At 40.6% G+C, this 23,631-nt stretch overlaps 1 protein-coding gene across 1 annotated transcript in view; it reads right to left on the bottom strand.

Moving 5' to 3' along the window:
- LOC147732599 (contactin-associated protein-like 5) overlaps nucleotides 1-23,631 on the bottom strand; it is an 864,951-nt gene that overhangs the window by 642,616 nt on the left and 198,704 nt on the right. The gene's annotated exons all lie outside the window — the stretch shown is intronic.

The raw sequence follows: 23,631 nt of genomic DNA, 5'->3' as shown, positions 1-23,631 counted from the left end.
ACGAAGGTGAAAATCTTAACTCCAGCTTTAATATCTATGAATCAGGCTTTGTTAAATGCCCCCAAGTTCCCTTCCAGAACCCCAGAGAACTTGTACATCATTGCTTGCTTTTCATAAGGGTGTGAAGACCTGGCTTTTTTAATCTGCGACTTCTTAAATTCTCCACCTTACTGCTTTTGGGTCTGAAATACCCTGGGGGTAGCTGTGCATGTCACAAATCTTTTAATAAATAAATAAAATAAGAAATAGCCCTTTACTTCACGCTGTCCTAATCAAGCCCACCTCCCCAATGTTACTGGGGGAATCACCTTCTCTAAAAGAACTCTAACTAAATAATGATAAATCAGTCCATTTTAAGTACTCTTCCTTAAAAGGGTTAGCTAAAAAGCCATTACCTCCTCATCCTCCTTACTCGTCCCATTCCTTAATAATGGAGTGACTGTGCCCATTCACTCCTTTATCCCACCCTTGTAAGGCGGTCTTCTCTATGAAAAGAGCTTCATTGTGTTTAAACCCCTCCTCTTCCTCCAACTACCTGTTTTTACTTTTGTGTACCTTTCCCTTGTAGGGCTCTTGAGGCATTTGTGGTGGCCACTCATGCTACTGAAAGAAAGACATATTTGTTGTACATGTTATTTGTACAGACGCATGGTACTCCTTCAGAGGTTGCTTGAATAATGCCTGCTTGCTTACCCTTGAGAGTTGCTGGCAGCACTTCTGTTCGGACAGTTTGACCGGGTGTTTTAAGGCTGCCTGGGCACCATTGTTTATTTGCCTTTGGTGATGGAGCACTGAAAACTATTTTGGCCATTTTCCCGGAGCCACTTGAATTGGTAACTACTCCTGATTGATTTTGGGAGCTGCATAGCTCAAGAGGCAGTCTTTTGTTGTCCCTGGATGCCGTGTGAGTTGCCATGTCTCACTGAGATCAGCTTTAATTTTTGGGAGCGAGTGCTATCTCTGGCTACAGAGGTGGACCCCAGGGGCCAGTGTCTGTTGCTATGCATGTGGGAGTTTGCAGGAATGCAGTACACACACTTACTTTCTTTTGTGTAACCACATGTTCCTGAGCGCGGCTGCCTCGTTCTTTAGGCTCATATTGGGCAGTTGTTTGCTCATGTATGTCACAATTGGAGACCTGGGAATTACAGAATCCCTTCCTCTAATTTATTTCTCGCTACCTGAACAGTCTATTCTCTGTCTGATTTTGGCACATTTATTTGTTCGGGCAATTATTTAGTTTTTTTCTTGCATGGCCCTTGGAGAATGTATAGATACCTGTTAGTGCCATGCTTTGTCTCCTTGTGGGATTTTTGCTGGATTCACCGTGGGCACGAACTCATAGAAGACACAGCATGTCTCTTCTGATAGACTACTTCAAGGATTTCAAGTGGATAGTTATAGACATCATTCACCTTCCATGTCTGGATGAATTGCATTTAGGAAATTGGTAGGTGGATGTGGCTAAAAAAAACTTCTTATTAAGGATGCCTTTCTATGGTAAAAGACTATTTTGTGATGAATTGGAGGATATGTTCTCAAAAACATATTTCATGAGCCAGAAGCATGTACAACCGTTTCGACCAAAACAAAAGAACTGGGATACTGTCAGAAAAAGATCTGATCTCTACAGGAGACGTAGAACAGATTTCCAACACAGCTGGTCTCAGCTTCAAGGCAAGCAGTCTCAGGCTTCTGTTTCCTCCCACAAACCGATTGTGAAGGGGGTTCTACGCAGCCCTCCTGACTAGATTATACCCTCCCTTAGTCCTGTAGGGGCCGGCCCCCTCTTTTCTTTCCTTTCAGGAAGTATGGAGGACCTCTTGGTAGTACAGGTCGTGTCACAGCATTATGTACTACAAGTGTCTCCAGGGTTTTGAGAACCTAGCTAAAGAGTGCGTGCGGTTGTTATTCTCGAGTCTTCCTGGTCAAGAAAATAATGGGTGATTTTTATATGATTATAGATCTCCGTTTCCTAAACAAGTACAATCAAGCCATTCACTTCAAAATGAATACTTTGCAGCAGCCGATTCTTGTAGTCTCCGCAGTTTTATTTTCTACAAAGATAGATCTCCAGTATGCTTACCTGCTTGTTCCAGTGGCGGGTGCTTCACAGAGATTATGCAGATTTGTGTTTGGCTTACACTACTTGCAATTTTGAATGCTTCCCTTAGCCTAAAGTCATCATCTTGGAGTTTTTTCAAAGATCATTGCTCCAGTGATTCTCAAGGTTTTTAGTATACACCCATATCTAGATGATTTGTTGCTCCAGGCTCCATCTCATCAGAAGGCCCTCTCAGACACAACCAGGACTGTGGAGACTCTGCAATAATTCAGGTTTCTTATCAAGCACCTGAAATCCCTGCAGGTTCAATCCCAAATAGTGGATTATATTGGGGCCCTCTTCGACACATGCTTATGGAAGTATTTTTTTTCCCGAGACTGGACGTGCCAGACTGAGAGCTCTCATTCGGACCTTGGTCCAGAAACCAGAGGCATCATCAAGAGACTGGCTACGACTTCATGGGCATATGGTGATCACTTAGTCTTCTTGTGGTTTGTTAAAAGATATGATTGTGGCCTTTGATAAGCAGTGTTTTTTTTCTGTTTCCAGGCAGCAACTTTGGCCATTATTCCATGGTCTCTACTTTATCTAGGCAATGTGGTTCATCATATTCTGATCAACTGGTATCCCACACAAGAGCATCATAATGACATGATTCCAGTGTCTACTTCAGTCCATCAGGAACTCCAGTGTTGGTTGACCCCTCCTTCTTTTTTAAGTTAGATTCTCAAGCTTTTCCCCAGATCTGCAGCAAGCAGGGGCATTTCTGTAGTGGGTCTTTTTGCCTCCTCCCGGAACACCAAAGTCCCTCTACATTTTATATGGTTTCAGAAAAGAGCGGATGGGGGCACCAATGCTCTGACCAGTCCTTGGCATCCAGGCTTCCTGTATACCATCCCTCCTGTCACCCCGATTCCCAGGTTTTTGGAGCATCTGCTGTGAGATCCTGCAGAGGTGATTCTGGTTCTTCCTCTTTGGGTCAGGCACCCTTGGTTCCCTCTACGTCTGTCTCTAACCGGAGAATGGCTTCTCCTTTTGACCCCTTCTCCTCTCAGTCAGACTATCCTTTCAGTACAGACCCTGGCCAAGTTTAAACTCTCAGTTTGAAAGTTGAGAGGGCACGTCTCTTACAGAAAGGTCTCTCTCTATCAGTATCTCGTTCCCTTCAATTATCTAGGGGACCTTCCACCAATAAAGCGAATGAATGTTACTGGAAATGTCTTGACCATGGGTGTAAGGAGAAGTCTTTGCCCCCTATTTACGTTCCCACTGATGATATTTTTCAGTTTCTCCTGGAGAGGTGTGGCAAGGGTCTGTGTGTTTCTACTCTTAAACTCCAGTAGTTCTTCATTAAAATGTTTAGATGTCTTTGGGTAAATTTGTCATCTATTGAACTTCTGGCATCTAAATTGTTCAAGACTAATCAGATTTTGATGCCTTTGGTTCATTCAGCTTTTTCTTTCTGGGATTTGCCATGATTCTCTTCCACCTACAAGGGGGACCTAATGAAACTTTGCAGTAGGTATAACTCAAATGTATCACATTCAATGTTTTCATTTTGGAGGCCATCATCTCTGAAAGGCAGCTTGGGGAGTTAAACCCTCTGGTGTGCTGTCCTCCATACTTAAGACTTTTTGATGATATGGTTGTTTTATCTCTCGATCCAAAAGTTCTCCCCAAAATCAAGTCTTCTTTTCATCATAAGCAGGAGGTTTTGCTGGTAGTTCTCCTTCAGGAGGCCTCTGATTCTGATTCTTTGCTCTCTCTCCTTGATGTTGTGAAGACCCTTAAGATTTACCTTACCTCTTCAGCTGAGTTTCAACAGTCTGAATCTCTGTTTCTGAACTTTGGCCCTACAAAAAGGGGTGAGAAACTGTTTTCCCTGATATTGGCAATATGGGTCAAGTCTGTTCATTTGTTAGCTCATGCAGCTGCTAGGGTAAATATGACTGGTGGACCAAGTCTCACTGTACCTGAAGTATTGTGGCTTCTTGGGTGAAGTGTTCTGTAATTTCAATTAGAGATATATGTAAGGCTGCTACGTGGACATCCCCTCCAAGCTTTATCTCTCATCATAGGCACCTCAATATTGCACAATGGTCTGTACTTTTTTCAGCTCTCATATCCTGCAGGTTCCTTTGAATAAGTAAGGTGCTACAGTTATGATTATTCATGAATTATACTTTCAATTTCTATATCTAAGCATTGTTACAAATAGACTGGATCAAAATATTAATTAATTTCTTTCTTCTATTTCTGCTGTTTTGGTGCCTTTTTTATTTTACAGCTGTTCCTGAGAGTTGTATTGCTTGGGCATTTCTCCATTAGTAAGGAATGGGACGAGGTTAGGAAGATGAGGATGTAATGCCTAGATTACTTACTGATAGCCTTGATTACTCGGATGCTTCCTTAATAGTCCCATTCCTTACACCCCTCCCACCCACATTCCTTATAGCAGCCATTGGAGGAAGGGGAGGGGTTTATACATGATGAAGTTTTTTTTCATAAAAAGAGAAGACAGCTTTACAAGGGTGAGATAAGGGAGTGAATGGGCACACTCACTCCATTAGTAAGGAATGGGATGAGTAAGAAGAATCGGAGTAACGAACATTAATGGTAAGCAATCAAGGCATTAATATTGCTGACAATTTAAAAATCATCTTGTTCTGCAATCTTGTATGACATATTGTATTTTTTAAACTGTAATAAAACTCTGCTCAAATACTACAAACCACTTTGACTAACGTTTCCCATTCAGTCTCTTCCATGTAGATTCATAGTCAAAAATTACGAGTCAAAATCTTCATGGAAGTGGCAGCGTGGGAAAATGATAAATCACATAGAGCTTGCTGTCTAATGCCAGAGATATTAGATGTTGACTTGGCAGATCTTACAATGTTCAGTCCACCCAGGTTACAAAGACTTCACAGATTCAGAAAGGTTATAGGAAATCTACAGTTTTAGGCCTCGGGCAGAATAAGTGATTAAGGGCCATATGTAGGTAATCTACATTTTCTGATTCTAAAATACCAAATTTTACTGATTCAGTATTTTAGAATTGGTAAATGCTATATAGGAAATAATTCGGTAAATGTTACAGAATCGGTAAGATTCGGTATTTAAGTTTAAGAATCGGCTTTTGTAAAGGTTTTTGATATTTGCCACCAACTTGTAGTTGGTGGTAAATAACGAATCCTTAAAGCACATGAGCACTCTTAAATGTGCTTTCTACATACCATTTACATTTGCTCCAATATATCCCTTACCTATATTTTCGAAAAAACGATAATTCTGACTCCAAACAACAGCCTATGAGTTTCGAATAAATTCACACATTTTGCCATGTAGAGCATGATATTATTTGTGGATAAATAAAATCACATTAACACATTTTGTGGTCTAAAACAAAAGGTTTTGGTTCTACGATTCTGCCTCACATGTCATGAATTAACCGCCACTTCAGCAAGTGCTCCATGATACCAAGGGGGAAAAATTCACCAATATGTTTTCTGAAATCAGCAAAAGTTATCATACATAGGTTGCATAACTTGGTTTTAAAACGTGGAAGAGCACCTACGTAACAGTACATCACACTTTATTGTACTTTCATCAGCACATAGCACTTTACTGAATAGTTTGTTAGCACTTAGCTATGTTAGCGCACAGAACATAGCTATCTGCATCCAGTGTAAAGAGGTGGGCCGGCTTTTGCATGTCATACTGTAGTAAGCACTTTAACTGTCAGTTTTATTCCTTATTTTTATTCTCTCTGTGAGGTCTAATTTTAATATAACTTTGCAGGCATTGCTTTGAGCCCTTCAGCTGTTTGACTGCTCCAGAGTTACATGGGGAGCTTTTTTCTTAGCCCCTGCATGTTTTTAGTGTTTTTTTTATTTCAAAATGTGTTTGTAAGGATTTTAAGTAATCATAAGATAAAGATGATGATAATAATAATAAACAAATTTATAAAGCGCATGGCTACACTCACTAGTGTGTCATTGCACTGCGGCATCAAAAACTCGTCAATAGCAGTTATCACTCAAATATCATAATAAATGAATTGTATGACCATTGGATCATAACAACTGAACATTTCTATTAATAAAGAACACATTTTTCAACCATAAAGAAAACTTTGGACCTGCTATCTCAATTGACTATTATAGACATTTTATGACCTAATGAGCTAAAAATCTATAATTGATATGTGCTAACTCCAAATCTCTTTTTGTCACTCAAATATCAGTTTCAAATATATTTTGCAAAGGGTAATTTTGTGCTCTAAAATAAAGCTTTAAAAATGTTTGAAAATGTGCACATTTTGCTATATAATATTTATTTTGGAGAAAAAAAAATCCGCTCAAAAACACATACTGTAACTTTAAATATGAGATTTTCTTTTCAGTATATACATGTTGGGGTGCCATATTTCAACCTATATTTACCATTTTAAAATATGAAGATATTCGGTCTTATATGCCAATATATCCATTCACACTAAGAATGCCTTAATAAGCCAGAGATAATCACCTCAAAGCCAAGGATAATTACACTTATGTATTTGTGGAATATCCACACTATACCATACATCTGTGCCATTATGCAGGGCTGGACTGGGAATCCAAAGCTGTCCTGGCAATTTTGTGAGACTGGTGGTTGGGGAAAACCATGCACCCTGTGCTGGGCACCCCTATAGTGCCTGCCACACTGTGCATGGTGGTAAATAGGGGTCCCATGGATACCCCCACGGGCCCCAACCAATGGCCCCTGGGTAGGAGGGGATCCCCAAAGTCAAATTCTGACAGCTGTTTTGTGTCAGGCAGACTGATTTGGCTCTCAGAATGAGTCATCATAATCTCTTGGTCAGAAACCGTGTTTATAGAGCTGTACGAATTGGCTCCGAACAACTCGGGATGTCCGAATCCCGTTCATAACAGGACCAGACAACCCAAACGGTTTCCTTTCATTGTAATCGGTCATTCAAAAATCTATCCGATTCGGTCAGAAACATGGGTTCTGATTCGGATCCTCAGATTCCGAATCGCTGTGCGGAGCCTTTTTCGAAAGACATCATAGCTGCCCCTATGTCAAACATACTGACATATTATATATTTAAGCATGTACACAAACATAGGCACTTAAACAAAGATACAGTTGCCCATGTATTCATATATCACACCCCAGCTACCCAGTCCTGCAACACTGTATGGGTGTTTCATCCTCTCTCATAGGCCTTGGCACTACTGCTCTTGGTCCTGTTTATTTGTTAAGATCTCTACCATTGTCATTGCATGCTGACTGTGCACTCCCGCTCCCTCCATGTCATGACAGACTCCTTTCTCACACTAATGTGCATAAAAAGGTAGAGCCTTCAACTTTGCCAATAACTACAAAGTAATACTGCACGATGATTTACAGTATTTCAGGCCCTAGACTATAAATCAAACTAACTGCGAGGTTCGGGCCGTGCCATTCCCTGGCTGTCTTTTTGAAGCATGGGTGAACAGTAGACTGATGACAATGTACTAACCCATGCTCTGTAACAGAAGACTTGCGCCCAATAAAGCATAACACTGCATTTGTGATGGATGTCTTGGTCCATCCAGCATGCACATTTTAAATTGCACATTCCTGTCACTTTGAGGGCCTGGAGCTACTCAGTACCCCGTACACGCACTGTTCACATCCATCAGAGCAAGCTGGTCAAGCCTAAAACGCAACAACAATTTTCTGTCCTCAGTGGAAAATGATTCACAGGAACAGAATTTAACATCATACAACAAGAGTAATATATATGGAATAGAATTATTTCATCTTTTATTTTTATTAGTATTATTATTATTATGTATTATTATTATCATACACAGAATGTATTTGTAAAAATGCATTAACTATGTATTATGTTTTATTTGATAATTGTAGATTAAAATATCCAATTAATGAGGAATGTGGAGTCCAGTGTACAAATGTTTTGTGATTCATTGATCAGTTGCAAACTGATTAGCTATTTCCAAATGTGTGTTTTGCATTGTACAAAAGTAAGGCATTCATGCTTTCAGTAATTCAACTCCATGAACCGAATCCACGGCGAATCAGAAGTAAATTAGCGAATCACAGGCTGCAGTTTTTAAATAGCCATTCAAAAATAATATGACAGATTTCCAATTAGTGAACAGTCACAGAACATGTGCAATTCAGCACTAAGGGGCCAATTCCGATCTGGTTCGGAAAGCTCTCGGACCGAGCCGGATCCGGGGTGTTTTCCCACCGAGCGGGACTCCTGCAGTCCGACCGAGCGAGTACTATGCAGCTGCAAGCTGCCGGACTCGGTTCGGTCGGACTCCCATAGAAGTCAATGGGAGCCAGTCGTACGACACGTACATGGGCTCCCATTGACTGAATGGGTATGTCTCGCACAAGGGCGCCCCCTACAGTGGATAGGCGCCGGTGGCATCCACACGGTACATGCCTGTGTTGGGAGACCCTTAGGTCTCCCCCAGTGTCCGAGTCGTAAGGCTGTGGGTGATGGGGGGTCCGACGCGGACCCCAAAGGCAGCTTCCTGGACATTTCACGAGCCGGAAACTTCCGCTCGATCCGGCTGTCTGACAAGTGCATCGTACTGGCCCGGTCAGAACTCACCTCGATTGCACTGCACAGTTTGCATACGGACGAGGCGTACGGAGGGGTTCGGACCCGAAAACAATTCGGTCAGCGATTTAGGGTTTGTCGCATCACACTTGATCACTCGTACAGCTTTACAAGTCGGGCGGAGAACCAGTGTACAGCTCGTACTTTTTACCGCCGCATCGCTTTCGGGGACCTTCCAAGCGAGATCGGAATTGGCCCCCAAGTGGGAGCATGTAATAACCAATTGCAGAGTAAACAAGGAAGCCCAGACTGGAGTTCACTTCTTCAGAAAGGCAGATCCATGTGCAAAGTAGAGGTGAAGGAGAATTTTTGTGTCACAATGAAGGAAAATGAGGAGGAAGGAGAGAGTATTGAGCCAGCATGTAACCCACTTTGAACAAATAGAGGAGGAAGTATACATTATGTAGCCAAGTGCTGTTGAATTTAATTGACTAAATGAAACCATATCTGCCTAGAAATACCAAATGTAGTCAGAATATTGCTGTACATGATGCCAGTCATGTGTTCCATATACCTACTGACCTCTGGAAGTTGCTAAGGCATAGATGCAGCAGAGGGTAGAATACCGCACAGTGCATTTTAACATGTGTTTACAGCATTCATTGATGTACTGTTACTTAGAAAATACATTCAAGTAGTATTTTGAAATACACAACAGGATTTGTAGGACAATGTGGTAAAATGTTATCATGCACTACAAATCCCACAAGTTATCAGTTATGTGGACGGTACCAGTGTAAGAAGTCCAGCATCAGATACTGAATACTTGTATACAAACCTTAAAATTTACCACTCACTTAACATAAAATTTACCACTCACTTAACATACAATTTGGGCATAATTCAGTGGCTGATCTCATGCCTGCTGGCAAAAGAATTCTGTAAGTAACCATGATTACTTTGATTCCAACAGTGTGCCATGCATGAATGGCTGGCAAGAGGCGAGTATACAGCTTTGTTTCTGTTAGATAAGTTATACAATTTTACACGGGTGAATATCCCACACCCAAACTTATCATAGAGGTTGAGGTTTGATGATTTCCCTCCTAGGAGGCAATGTGTATGCCATCAGGTCATGAATTCTAACCATATGGCTGTGTTCCTTTTCAGGAAAGGAGTCGAGATACAAGACTGATCACAAAAACTGGGTCCATGGGTGAACGTAAATCTATACTGTTGAAGAGTAGATAGAATTACCTTCATAACTGTGGTGGAGCTCTGCAGGAGGCACCTGAGACCTGATGCAACATGACTGCTAGTTGTGCTATTTGGCATAGTATTGCAACAAGATGTGGACTACTTATAGATCCAGACATTGATGACTGAGGGTGAAGTTTCATTGTCATCATTCAAACGGCATAGTCTCCATGTGTATGGTCATTTCTTTTGTAGTCTCTAACTGCTTGAATCCTTTTCTTAAATGCACGTTTTATGCCCTTGGCATGCTTTGCTATGGCCCACACATGTTTCAACTGTCTGAACTGCTGACATGTCAAAATAGAACCCTCCACAATGCTAGGGGTGTTGATATACTTCCATGGCCCTCTAGTGTTACTTGCTCTGATGGCGGGTCTGCCCCTTCTCATATCTCTGAGCAGATGCCAATGATGTCTGTAGCCTTAAAGGTTTTGATGTTTTCGCTCTGTGTATATGTTGAACTCTTAGGATACAGTTGGAGTCGTCAATGGGCCGGCAATAGATGCATCTATGCTTGTGTTGCACAAAGCACCTCCCTTAGCTCCAAAAATTCAACAATCCATCTTCTTGCATAGCTTCTACTGTGGGTCTGTAAGGAAACCCAGACCTTAGTGTCTTAAAAGGAATGCATGCATTCAATACATATTTATTTTTGTAGCTTTGACTAAAATGTAAAAGTTAAATTACTTTATTCAATCTAGTGTTTTGAAAATGATCAATGAAAATGGGGAACATTCAAACAAAATATGTTATACTTGCAGATGAGCCACTGAACCACATGTTCTGCTTTGCAATATTCCAGTTACATGTATAACAGGGCCAGAATCATTGGACATAATGTACTAGTATTTTAACGTTTACAAAATGCTGCAATTCGATTGTTTGCAGCTGTTAAAATGTTTTTCATACTTACTAATCCCATTTTAGGAGATTGAAACGTTTTCCCAACTCCTAAAATGGCTCTCTGAATGGCTACTGATCAGTGTCTGGAAGAGATGTGTTGTAGGATTTACTTTTAAATACCAAATCGATATCTAATGTATCAATGTTATACCACCAAAATCCAGTGGCAATGCATTGTTTTTTTACCAACCTTTCATAGGATGTTTCAACTGGTTAAAAAATAGAAGGGGTCACCTCGGCTTCCCTTCCCTTTTTGAATGTAAAAAAAAAGACTTTCAAAACAAAATTATCTTTTAAATGCAGTCCCACGAACGGGCTGTGTCTAAAAAATAAAGTTTTCTTTATTAAAAGCAATCACAGACATGATGGTTGTTGAACCCAGCAGCCACCATCCCAATCACAGTGAGTAGGAGGAGTAAACCACATCATTGTTATGCATTAAGTAGGTCAGATCCCTACCCACTACGCTTCGGATTTTAGCTCTCAACCTTTCAGTGCATAGTTTGTTTCTTAAATTTCTTTACTGATTGCGTAAACACTGGCAAATTGCAATCAGCATTTTGTAACCAGTAAACAGTACAATGTAGAATGTGCGATGTATGTTAGTGTATTTGCAACATCTCACATTTGTAGCTGTTGTGCACATGGTACACCAAGAACAAAAATTCGTTTTTACAGGGAGGGAAATGGGTGAGGGAGGTGGTTGCGTTGTATGGGAATGCGTGGTAATGGCACATTTGTTGTATTGCCCCAGTTATAAAGGCATTCATCCGCTCATACTCCTAGACGCAAAAAGAACAAATGATAGACGGAATGCTGAACAAATCAAACATTCACCCCAGTCCAAACTCTGGGTTTAATCAATCGATTTCTGCTCACCATGGCACCCCGGTATGGACCCAGCCATATGCAAATCAGTCTTCATCCTGCTCCTCATGGGAACAGTCCAGCCCGAACTGCCAGGCCAGGCCCTCTCTGGACTGGGAACAAGCATCCAGGAACCGGTTTCAGTATATCACCCCCTATCAGCAGGGCTTGCTTGAATCCGGTGGCACACTGAGCATGAGACCCATGTCTGGGCATACCCTTCCCACTTAGGGTGACAGAAGCAACAAGAACAAATTATAAACAGAATGCTGAACGAATAAAACATTCACCCCCATCACAGATCTGGGTTTAATCCATTGTTTTTTTGCTCACCATGCCACTCCAGTTTGGACCTAGCCATACGTAAATCAGTTTTGACCCTATTCCCCATGGAAACAGTCCAGCCTGAACTGTCAGTCCAGGTCATCCCTGGACCGGAAACAGGCATCCTGGGACCAGTTGGCAGTTTGGGTTGGACTGTTCCCATTGGGAGCAGGGTCAAGACTGCTATGCTTATGGCGTGGTTCCAAACTGGGGTGACGTGGCAAGCAACATAGCAATGGATTAAAGAGCAAAGCCTTATGGTTATTGCTATCTGCAAGATCCAGATTAATTCACCACCTATGTTCCTGTCTGTGGGACAGCTTCCTGAAATATTTCAGCTTATCCATAAACCAAGGGGCAGAGAATGTATTACTATTGGTGATTTGTTTGCTTTTACGGGGGCTACTATATCTAAAGCTGCCTCCACCCAACTTATAAAATATTCGGCAGAGCGACTGGTGGCGATAACTACATGCAATACCACTGTATAAAGGACATTCTGCATGGCTTCTGGAGTAATCCTACTCCAATTTCTGCAGACTAGCAACCTGCTATGTGCCCCTATAATGCTTGTCCAAGGATATCCAGGCATATAATAATTTGGGTATCATTATTTCATTTATTTAGGAATTTTGAAGAACATGCTAATATTATAAGGGCATCTTCAGTGGAGCACATGAGCTTATATCCATAGAAGCAAATGAGATGTGCCACTGAGAGGACACACCTCTTAAAAATAGAGAGGCTCATGGAGAAGCCCTGCAGGACTCCAATGGTCAATGATTTGAAGAGGAACAGGTATGGTGGTAAGAACATGGCCCGAGTACAATTAAACAAATACAAGGAAATCTATTTGAAAGCCTTATCACATACTCCCACTAGAAACAAGTTGGAGTTATAACTCTTGAGAAATATTTTCAAATAGTGCAGATAAATGTAGACAAATAGAGCAGCAAGATAGGCCTATGAAAATGCTCTATACAGTCTCATCGGTGTAGGATTTTCTTTAAAACGTACAAGTATAGCATATTTCCAGTCTCTGCCAGGAACGCATATATTAAAATAGGGAGTCTAAAGTAGTCTACAGTCTCATGAGCCTGGTTCAAAGGAGGATATCACCTTGACCCCTCAGACTACGTCCTGACTAATGGCAGCTTGAAGGTCTATGACCGCAATGCTTTACTTTAACAATATGAATGTCTCTTTGGTCGGTTTTAGTGATTGATAGAGAAGCAGGTTGAACTGCACTTAAACTTAGATCTTGTTTGCACAGGCATTGGAATTTTTAATCATGGGATAATTAGTGGATACGATAAATATTGCACCCCACAAATGTACCTGAATGATTTCATCAGGTCATATATGTATAAGCCAAATAAAGCCACCACTACATACTTCACTGATGTAGGTCAGTGGTGGTAAAACACCTATGTATTGGTGTCTCTTCAACTGCCAAGCAAGAACACAATCCAAAGTTGCTTAATGATCTACTTGGAGTCAATACCCGTATGAATGTAATTATAATATTTTCAATGACATCAAAAAAGCTCCAGTTAATCATAGGCTGCTTTGACTAAAGTAAACATGTGGAGTTTGTGGCTACTGCAACCACCCATGTGGAGGTTAGATATTATACTGCCAACAAAGATTTCAGGATAGTAAAACTTAGATGGTGGCCTGAGTCCAACACAACCTTATCTAGATTGACAAAATAGTCTAATACTTGACAGAAAGAATTGAAATCAGGTGGAATTAGTGATAGAAAACGGCCCTGAATATTTGTAACAACATGGAGCAAAAATCCTGATGGGTCCAGGTTTCTCCATCATGATCCTATCGCAGGCCCAAAATTCAAAATGACCCAGTAATGTGGTTGCTATAACACCAGGTATTTCTTAAGTATAGCCTGGCCTTGCTACTCGATGGCACTGGTTAGCTCTCAATAAGGCCCATAGAGTTGGACATTTACAAGTCCAAACTACAGCTTTTCCTTGGTGCATCGCTTCCACACATAATTTCCTTGGAAAAGGTATGGTTATGTAAGACTTTCACTGAAAGCCATTATTGTGAATAACTGGATCAAAATTAGATTATTTACTGCTATGACGTATCAAAAGGGGGGAACAAATGCCATTTCTCCTAGTCGTGGCATTACAAGATGAAGTGCTCGTACACTCCTGTATTTCACTAACTCCCCTAGGATTGTGGAGACCCAATCAAAGTGGTCTTATACTGCCTCTCCTGGATCTCCAAAGACAAGGAGGAGGTGAGATAATGAATACTGTGGAGCATATTTATGAGGATGTGGAGCAGTGCTGTGTCACAGGGAAAGGGCAGGAATGTGCTATATTTAGGTGTAATACAATGCATTCCTGTCCTTGTCCCTGCACTGGCGCCATTTTGACTGCCTAGCGCCTATGCAGGCGCCCTTGCACCATGGTTGAAGGATTGTTTTTGTGCAGAAAGGGGCACATTCCTACATATTAACAATCCTGAGAGGCATATTCCTCTTTCTATGTGTGCTGCAGGATGCAGCACACATTGAAAGAGGAAGTAAAGATATGTTTTAATAGATAGAAATCTTTTAAAGTAAACTCAAAAAGTAGAGCATATACCAGCTCAGCTATCTGACCATTCTGCGGTGGTCTTACATCTCACCTTAAAGCAAACAGTTTCTTGCTGATGGACAGTGGATAGGGGTATCTTTTTAGAGAAAGCATAGTTAGATTCGCTAGCAAAGGACACAGAGGCTTTCTTTCAATTGAACAAAAATGGGACCACAAAACAGATTACTTGGGAAGCATACAAGGCTTTTATTAGAGGAAGAATAATCAGGATTGAAGCATACAGAAATCAGAAGAGGAAGAATACCATCAGGGAAATAGAGAAAGAGATTGCATCATTGGAAGTAGAGTTAACTAAAAAATGAAACTACACGGGAGAGTTCAAGTATCTGAAGAAAGAGGAACTAGCAGATTTCCTTGAAGAAATTGTCAGGGATAAATGGGAGGCCAGCAAGCTTTCACACCATGAATATGGTGAAGGGTGCGGAAAATTACTAGCATGGAAGTTGAAAATGGACTTACTTCGCAACAGGGTTAATAAAATACAAAAAGAGGATCAACAATATAGCACAGAAGATACTGAGATAAGAAGGGAGTTTGTAAAATTCTTTGATAAACTGTTCACTGAAGATGTCATTGTTACAAATGAGCAAATAAACTCAGTACTGGATGTGATAAATACACCGTCTGCCACTCAAGAACAAAGAAGAGAACTGAATCAGGAAGTCTAAAGGGAAGAGGTAGTAGAAGCAATGAACATTTTTAAAAAAGGCAAGGCGGCAGGTCCACAAACTTACAGGAAGTATTGGCCGAACCCCTTGCAGATCTCCCATCCTCTTGGAATGATGCGATTATTAGCATCTTATTAAAACCAGGGAAGGATCCTACAAAACATGGACTACAAGGTTTATATGAATATCTTAGCGAAAAGGTGAGGAAAAGTAGCAGGAGCGTTAATTCACTTAAATCAAAAAGGCTTTATCACGGGAAGGCGAATCCACGAACTTACGCGCAAGCTTATCAGAGCTATGGATGTGGCAACTCACTATTCTACCCCTCTGTCAATCATTACTCTTGACACTGCAAAAGCCTTTGACAGGGTGAGCTGGCCCTTTTTAAATGCAACTCTGGACAAATTTAATCTTGGAGACACCTTTCAGAACGCAATAAAACAGATTTACAAATGGTTTTCAGCAATGGTTCTAGTGTACAACTTCTTGATGGAAAGAATAAAGATAAAAACGGGTCACAAGGCAGGGATGCCCTCTATCCCCACTTCTATTTAATTTTTACATAGAGCCCTTGGCATGCATGCTAAGGAAGGAGAAGGAAATAACCCCATTCAAGTACCAGGAATGGGAAAAGAAAGTAGCATTATTTGCAGATGACCTGATGGTATTTACCAACAACTTAAAAACCTCACTTCCAAAAATTTAAGAGATAGTGAAACACTATGGAAATGTCTCTGGGTATTTAGTAAACCATTCAAAAACCCGAAATCTTGGAATTGAATAGTAAAATCAAATACCTCAGGCTAGACCTTACAAGAAAAATAGAGGAAATAGGGAGTCTAAACTTCGACAGAGTCCATAAAGAAGTGAGAAAGCTATTGAAAGTATGGGGGGGGGGTTACCGCTAACCTTTATGGGGAGATCCAATATAATTAAAATGGTAATTCTCCCAAAATGTACGTATCTGTTTAGTACTATTCCACTGGAATTTAAAATTGACCATATAAAAAAACTACAAGGAGAACTGAGCAGTTTTATCTGGGTCCCCAGAGGGCTAAGAATTGCTTGGAAGAAGTTAAGAAGGAATAAATCACAAGGAGGTCTCTCAAGCCCAGATATTCTGGAGTACTGTAGAGCCTTTCAATTTAAGCAGGTTCGGAAACTACTAAAGAGTTTCGATTTGTATCCAGAGCATTTGCAGGAGTTAGTCAACAAAGAAGGAAGCCAATACCTGTACAAATGTGGTCACCTCAAGTATTTCAAGAAGGTGAAACTCAAGACACTATCTTCGGCTGCTAAACTGTGGTATCAGATGAGAATAATTCTGAAAATTCCGTATTACAGTCAAGACACTCCAATTTGGGACTCCCCGGGACCCCAGAATGATTTAAAGATAAGCTAGCAAGTCCCCTGAGAGAAAACAACATTACAAAATGGGGTCAGTTAATGGAACAAAATTCAATTATAAAATGGAAACCCTAATGAGACAACAAAGGTTTCACTTGCAAGGTTTAAATATTACAAACTCACTAGCTGGGCCAAGAGTCAGAAAGATATCCAAGCCGGAGAGGGGAATATAGAGGAAATGATACAAACAAAAAAGATAAACAAAAAACAAATTGGGTCCTAATCCAAGAAGGGGAGGAGGAATACAAAATACCAAGCGAGATCTGGGGGAAAGTGCTGCCGGAGCTGAATATTCAACGTGAATGGCAAGTATCTAAGGCTACATGTTGGTGCACTGTAAAATCCGTTCCTTTAAGAAAGAATCATCTATTCACCACCCACAGAGCATATTGGACGGCAAGGAGACTATCGAACATCGGTGGCCAAAGGGAAAGAAGATGCCCAAAGTGCGGAGAAGTGGGTGCAGACGATCTCCACATGTTTCGGCAGTGCCCCCAACTCAAGGAGTTTTGGAGTGAGGTGGGTAAGACCTTAGCCAAGGTATTGGGACAATGGGTGGAGCTGAGTATAGATCTTGTTATTTTTGGGATAAGTCAACAAAAGTTAAGTAAAGATCAAGAAAACCTTCTCTTTATACTGATACTCTTAGCAATATGGGAAATTTGCATTAAATTGGTGAAAAATATATCTCCAACACATAGTGAGTGGCTGGCTTCTATACACAGAATATACAAACTAGATAAGAGTGGAATCAAGAGTAAAAGGTACAAATTCTGGAATATTTGGGAAGACTATAACAAATTAGAGGTAAAAACTGTATTGTGCAATGATTAGGCAACGCAATTAAAGCTTTAAGTGGAAATTTGCAGGAGTAATCAAAATGATTAGCTCCACCCAGATCCGGTTTGTGCCAGAATTGGACAAAAAGGGGCTCAAAGTAAAAGGGAAAAAGGAAATCTCTGCGCATACAATGTGCTTACCCAGGAGATATCCCTATGAATGAAACAGAAGAGTTACTGGGCCCGACACCACCAACTCTAAAATATTGCTAAATGAGGACAAAAAAAAAAATCTTCTAGTTGCTTCTCCCCTGGATGGTATGTCTTTTTGGTGCATTCCCAGGTTTACCAGTTCTGATAAATCTGGGAATGCATAAAAAACCATGGGAGTTGTGTGGAGACACTCAGGCAATGTCCATGGAATGCTTTACCAGGGCAGATTAGCACAACGCAGCGCCAGATTTTAGAAGCCACACAGGGCTTCATATCTGATTTTTTAATTGCATCACCCTTGCATCTCATTGTGTGGTGCAACATGACACAACAGGGCTACAAATATGCCCCTGTGTGTTGCTTCTGCCAGTCACTGTATTTCCCTATCAGCAAGTGTCTGTGAAGACCCACACAAAAAGAGAAACAAATGAAGTGCTGGTCAGCATCTCTCAGCATATCCGTTGTCAGCACAACACTGGCTTTCATTGTGTTATAGGGCAGGAAGTTTGCGGCATAGTACAGTGGGCGATGTGGGTGAGTGTCAGGAGACCAGGTATTTTTTTAACATACTTAAATTTAGAGGGTTATTGGAAAAGCAGCAGGCCAAATATGTTGTTGTATTTTATTCCTCTAGTTTCGAAGATGGAAGGGTAAATGCAGAGGGTGGTTTTGCTTTGCAGGAGGCCAAGTATTTTTTCAATGTCAGCAAGAAGAGATAGAAGATGATGGATATGGGTGTAAGGAGGCCAGGTATTTTTTTTATCTCAGTGAAGTGGTAGAGAAGCCCACACTGGTATGGCTCTCCTAGTGCTCCTTTTTTCCTTGTACAGATATTAAAAGCAGTGGAAGATGACGTGTGATAGATATATATAACATAGAATTATAAAAATCTAAAAAGTGAATAATGGATGTTTTGCACCACAGTGTTCCTTTTGACATCTGAGGCAACTTGAGCTTTATTGTTGTTTTCTATTTGGAGTCACTGAAAAACCTTGGGAAAAAACATCCTCGTTATTCGTTGTTACCCATCTCTAATCTTATATATCCTTCCCACACCCAGTATACAGGCCACAGAATTATAGTGTCTTCTTCCACTGCCCCACAAGAGAACTTGGACAGCCCAATAAAGCATCCCACAATAAAAACTGAATTACTACTGTTCACCTCTCAAGTAGCTTTATAGATCAAAAGGGGCACACAGCTTCATATCTGCAATTAAACCTAGGCATTTTTTTGGTTCCTGATTTAAAGTGATATATATCAAATTCAGCGATCCCTTCTGTGCACTACAATGTAACCAGCTCTTCTTATTGTGAGTTTTATAATGACATTGCAGCCTTGCCATCTGCTTAGTGACGCTCCTTACCTACAGCAGCGATTCACACCTCACACATTAGAAATCACATTGTTACAGTGTAATTATGGTGCTCGATTCAGGTCTGGCAGTGCTTTCACTAATGAGTACAAGATATGCAGAGGACAGCAATGTGGACAGATTGTTTAATGCTTCCGTTGGTGATTACCTATAATGTAGGTATGATGCTCCCCCTTCTCCATCTCAACATTACTGAGCGCAGCATGGGCAAAGCATGCCTGGCAGGGATTCTAGTTCCTTTCTGAACATTTCCTTCCAAGTCTTTATTTCTCACTTCGAAACTCATTTGAACTATGTCTGAATTTCATACTACAGCCTTTAAGAGGCTTCATTTATGCATTGAAGGCAGTGGAAATTACGGATCCAGCCAGGAGATTCATGATTTCTGAGTATTAATTTGAATAGTAAGCATGACTGAAGAAATGCTATTGTGTGCAGCATGTTGCAGAATCTAACATTTTTATCAAAACTCCTCTGAGTGCTATATTTTTGAATGAGAGAAACTAGCTGAAAAAATCCTATTCTGAATAATTTTATCAGGTCCTTGTATAACACACCCTCTACCAAATACATTATATTTTTTAATTTATTTTAAATATCTTAAAGGATAGCATTTGGGTTGCACAGCTCTGGAAATATCTATGCGCACCCTGCATGTCACAAGTTGGAATCTATGTTGGGAAGACTCGGAATTTCATTCCCATGGGAGTTGCACCAGTGCGCTTTACAAGATGGCTGCCTCCCACTAAATCACAAAGCGATACAAAAGGGGATGATGGACGGAGCGTTTGAGCAAATCAAACACTCACCCCCAGTCAACTGATCTGGGTTTAATCCATCACCATTCTTTAGCTCACTCAGCCACCCCAGTTCAGACATGGCCATATGCAAATCAGTCTGACCCTGTGCCTCATGGGAACAGTCCAGCCCGAGCTGCCTCCCACTAAATCACAGCGGTGATTTAGCATACTTTTGACAATACTTATGTTGTTTTAAGACAAACATATACATTTTTAACTTATCAACAACTTTTAGAAACTGAAACTGGTCATGCATATTACCTTTTTGGCATCTTTGGTCAAGTCGGACAGCAGTTAATTGAGGTGAGCTGCTCTCCGGTGTTTAGACTGCTCCTGATCCTGGAATTCTCGTCAGAGGGGTGGAAACAAACTCAGGAAAGGGCCGACTGAGGCCTAGGCCGCTCCCACAGCTAGTTATAGCTGCTGCACCCTGCTTATCCAGGCAGCATTTCTTCTTTATTTGCATACTAGCAGCCCGTCCCGACGTTGTCCGGGTATGAATTATTGCCGGCCAGTAGTATATTGTTTTGTAGGATTTTGTTTTGATAGCATTTCTTATCTGTGACAGGCCTGTGAAACACTCTGATTCACAGTGCACTGCTGATGCACTTAAGAGTGCGCGTTCAGTAGTGTGTGAACTCGAGTTTCCCTACTTTATTTTTCCTTGCAGTATTATATAGCACGAACTTGACAACATGGCATGAGCACAATTTACATTACAGAAGAACACATTCATTTGTGGTAGGCACGGGGAGACAAAGCAATTTGCCTGGAATCACAGGATGATGAGCTGATGCCGAGATTCGAACGTAGCTCGCCAGCTCTAAAGTTCGCAATTCTAGAACTTGTGGCGGGAGGTGTGTCTAAAAGTGTATGTCGGTGCTGGCCATCAATAAGAGAGACCTATGCATTTTTCAAATGGGTGGCGAAAAAATATGAGTATGTTGCTGGAGATGTGGGCCACCGTGCCACCAATGTACTTACCGGGGGAGGGTAAACACCCATATTCCGCAACTTTCTTTCCGCATACCATCACTCCGCATACTTTCATTACGAAAGTACCATGACTCCGCAATGCCATTATAACGCACGGCATTACATTTTATATGCTTTTACCACGCATACATTTAGAACGAAATTCATTGTAAATGCATAAATGGTGAAAGCGTGTTTTTTTTAATGTTTGGATAAGGTAAGTATGGGTATAGGGGTATATGTTTTGGGGTACTGAGGTATATGTTTTGGGGTGTTTGGGTATTTTAAGGGTTCAGATATAGTTTTGAGTTATGGGGTACAGGGGTAGTTTTAGGGTTTAGGGATAGATATGGGTTTTGGGGTATTTTTAGGGTTGAGGGCTAGGTTTGGGTTTTGGGGTGAAGGGATATTTTTAGGGTTCAGGGCTAGGTTTGGGTTTTGAGGTACAGGGGTATTTTAGGGTTCAGGGGAAGGTTTGGGTTTTGGGATACAGGGTTTTTTTTAGGATTCAGGGCTAGGTTTGGGTTTTGGGGTACAGGGGTATTTTAGGGTTCAGGGGTAGGTTTTGGGTTTTGAGGTACAGGGGTATTTATAGGGTTCAGGGCCAGGTTTGGGTTTTGGGGTACAGGGGTATTTTTAGGGTTTAGGGATAGGTTTGTGTTTTGGGGTACAGGGTATATTTATAGGGTAAAGATTGGTTGGTGTTTAAGGGTGTTGGGGTATTTCAAGGAGTAAGGGTGGGTTATGATTATGGGGTGCAGGGGTATTTAAAGGGAGCAGGGTGGGATTAGCACACAATATGAGACATGGCATGAAGGGGGGAACGTACCACACGCCCCCAGCGTTTGTCACAACCCCAGCACCCGCCCACAGCACAATGCAGACACGCCCACAAGGGACTACTTTGCTGGCATGGTTCTTTTACCTTTTAAATGTATATGGTGGGCGTCTGCATAGCCTATGTCCTTCTGCTGCAACTGCCCTTTCCAACGCTGTATTGGGTGTTGTGATTGGTGCAGTGGTTCCTGAGATTACCCGCCTCAAAGGTTTGGGCTCTCTCTTTATTATATTAGTATAGAAGATTGTTTTCACAATATTATTTAAGACTGCTCTTTTACCGTTATTTTCATTTATTTATTTGCTTTTACTTATGGAAAACAAGCAGTCTCATAATATGTATTTCTCCTCCACCAGTCAAATCTAAGTCAGTGGCTATCAATGAACCTTTATTATCCACTTTATTGGATGTGTTACAAGCTGTACGGTCTAACACTGACAATATTGCAACAGAGATCAAAAATGTACGTAAAGATATCGCTGGTCTTTCCATGAAGGTTTTTGACAATGGTTTTAAAATTCAAGGCAATAAAACTAAAATTGACCGTCTTATACCTATTGCGGCCAAGATTGAACCAATTAATAAATTACTTTTGGATTTAGAAAATCGCAATAGACAATATAACCTGGGTATCTTTAATTTACCAGAGGACGTGGAAGGTCATGACTGTAGGGGTTATCTTGAAAATTTAATTCCTGATCTTTTGCGTATTCAGTTTCCTGAAAAATTTGAGATCGACATGGCACACAGAATTCCCTCTCATCGCAATCCGATACAGGATAAGCCTCATCAAATGATTTTCAAAGTGTTATGTCATCACCATCTTATTTTGATATGTAAGGCTGCCAGAGATATCCCTTTGTTGATGGTCAATGGGAATAAAATCTTTATCCATCAAGACTTTGCTAAAGACACAGTCAATATTCGTAAGGAGCTTGCGAACCTTCGTCCCAGTCTGAGAAATGCTGGCTATAAATATGGCTTGTTTGGTCCATCCACTATGCAAATTTAGAAAGATGGATCTTCTAAGTCGTTTTAGCATCAGGAAGTTCTTTGCTGATTTCTGGATATGCAGTCTCAATCATCTATGGAAACAAATGAGGACACTACATGATTTCATTGTTGCTTGATATATTGTCAGTATGTCTAATTGATTAGTGTACTTTTTGCAATATTTTTTGCTGGACTGTTGAGTAGGTCATTCTTGGTATGCATGTGTGTGATTCAGGAGTTCTATATAAGTTTCTATGTTGTATAGTTATTATTTTTGTTGTTCCTTGGTGTCTTTTGTGTCTTCTATAGTTTGTCTCTCGAGCTATTACTCTTTCCCTATTCTTTCTTTTTTATCTATCTTTTATTCTCCCTTTTCTCTTTCTTCAAAATGTCAAGTTGTATTAAATTTGTTTAATGTTAATGGATTGCGGCGCCCTGTTAAGCGCACTTAGGTTTTAGATTATTTAGCTAGATATAAAGCAGATATCTGTTTAATTCAGGAACCTCAGTAGATAACAATGTTTTATCCTATATGAATAAAAAATGGGTAGGGACTGGTATTTCGTCTCCAGCTCTCAATAGGAAAAATGGGGTAGTAATTATTTTTGCAAAGAAATTACATGTTCAAATTTTGCATAAACACTGTGACTCAGAAGGCCATTTTATCATAGCTAATATAAAAAAATTGACAATAAGGCTTTCCACCTAATTAATGTATATAGGCCTACTAAAGATGACCCAGAGTTTTGGTCAAGATTTACATCAGAGTTTTTAAAATTGGGTAATGTACATGTAATTATTGGTGGAGATTTTAATCTTATATCTGACCCACTACTGCACAAATTTCGCCCTCCAGAAGCATTTTTCTCTCTCAGATCTTTTTTTGAGTTCTACTAAATTGGTAGATATTTGGCGTCTACATAATCCTACTGATAAACAGTTTACTTTTTT

This window comes from Lissotriton vulgaris, chromosome 2_1 (genome assembly GCF_964263255.1).
Source record: "Lissotriton vulgaris chromosome 2_1, aLisVul1.2, whole genome shotgun sequence".
NCBI lineage: Eukaryota > Metazoa > Chordata > Amphibia > Caudata > Salamandridae > Lissotriton > Lissotriton vulgaris.
The sequence above is the reverse complement of the archived record's forward strand: the minus strand, read 5'-3'. Positions and strand labels throughout refer to the sequence as shown.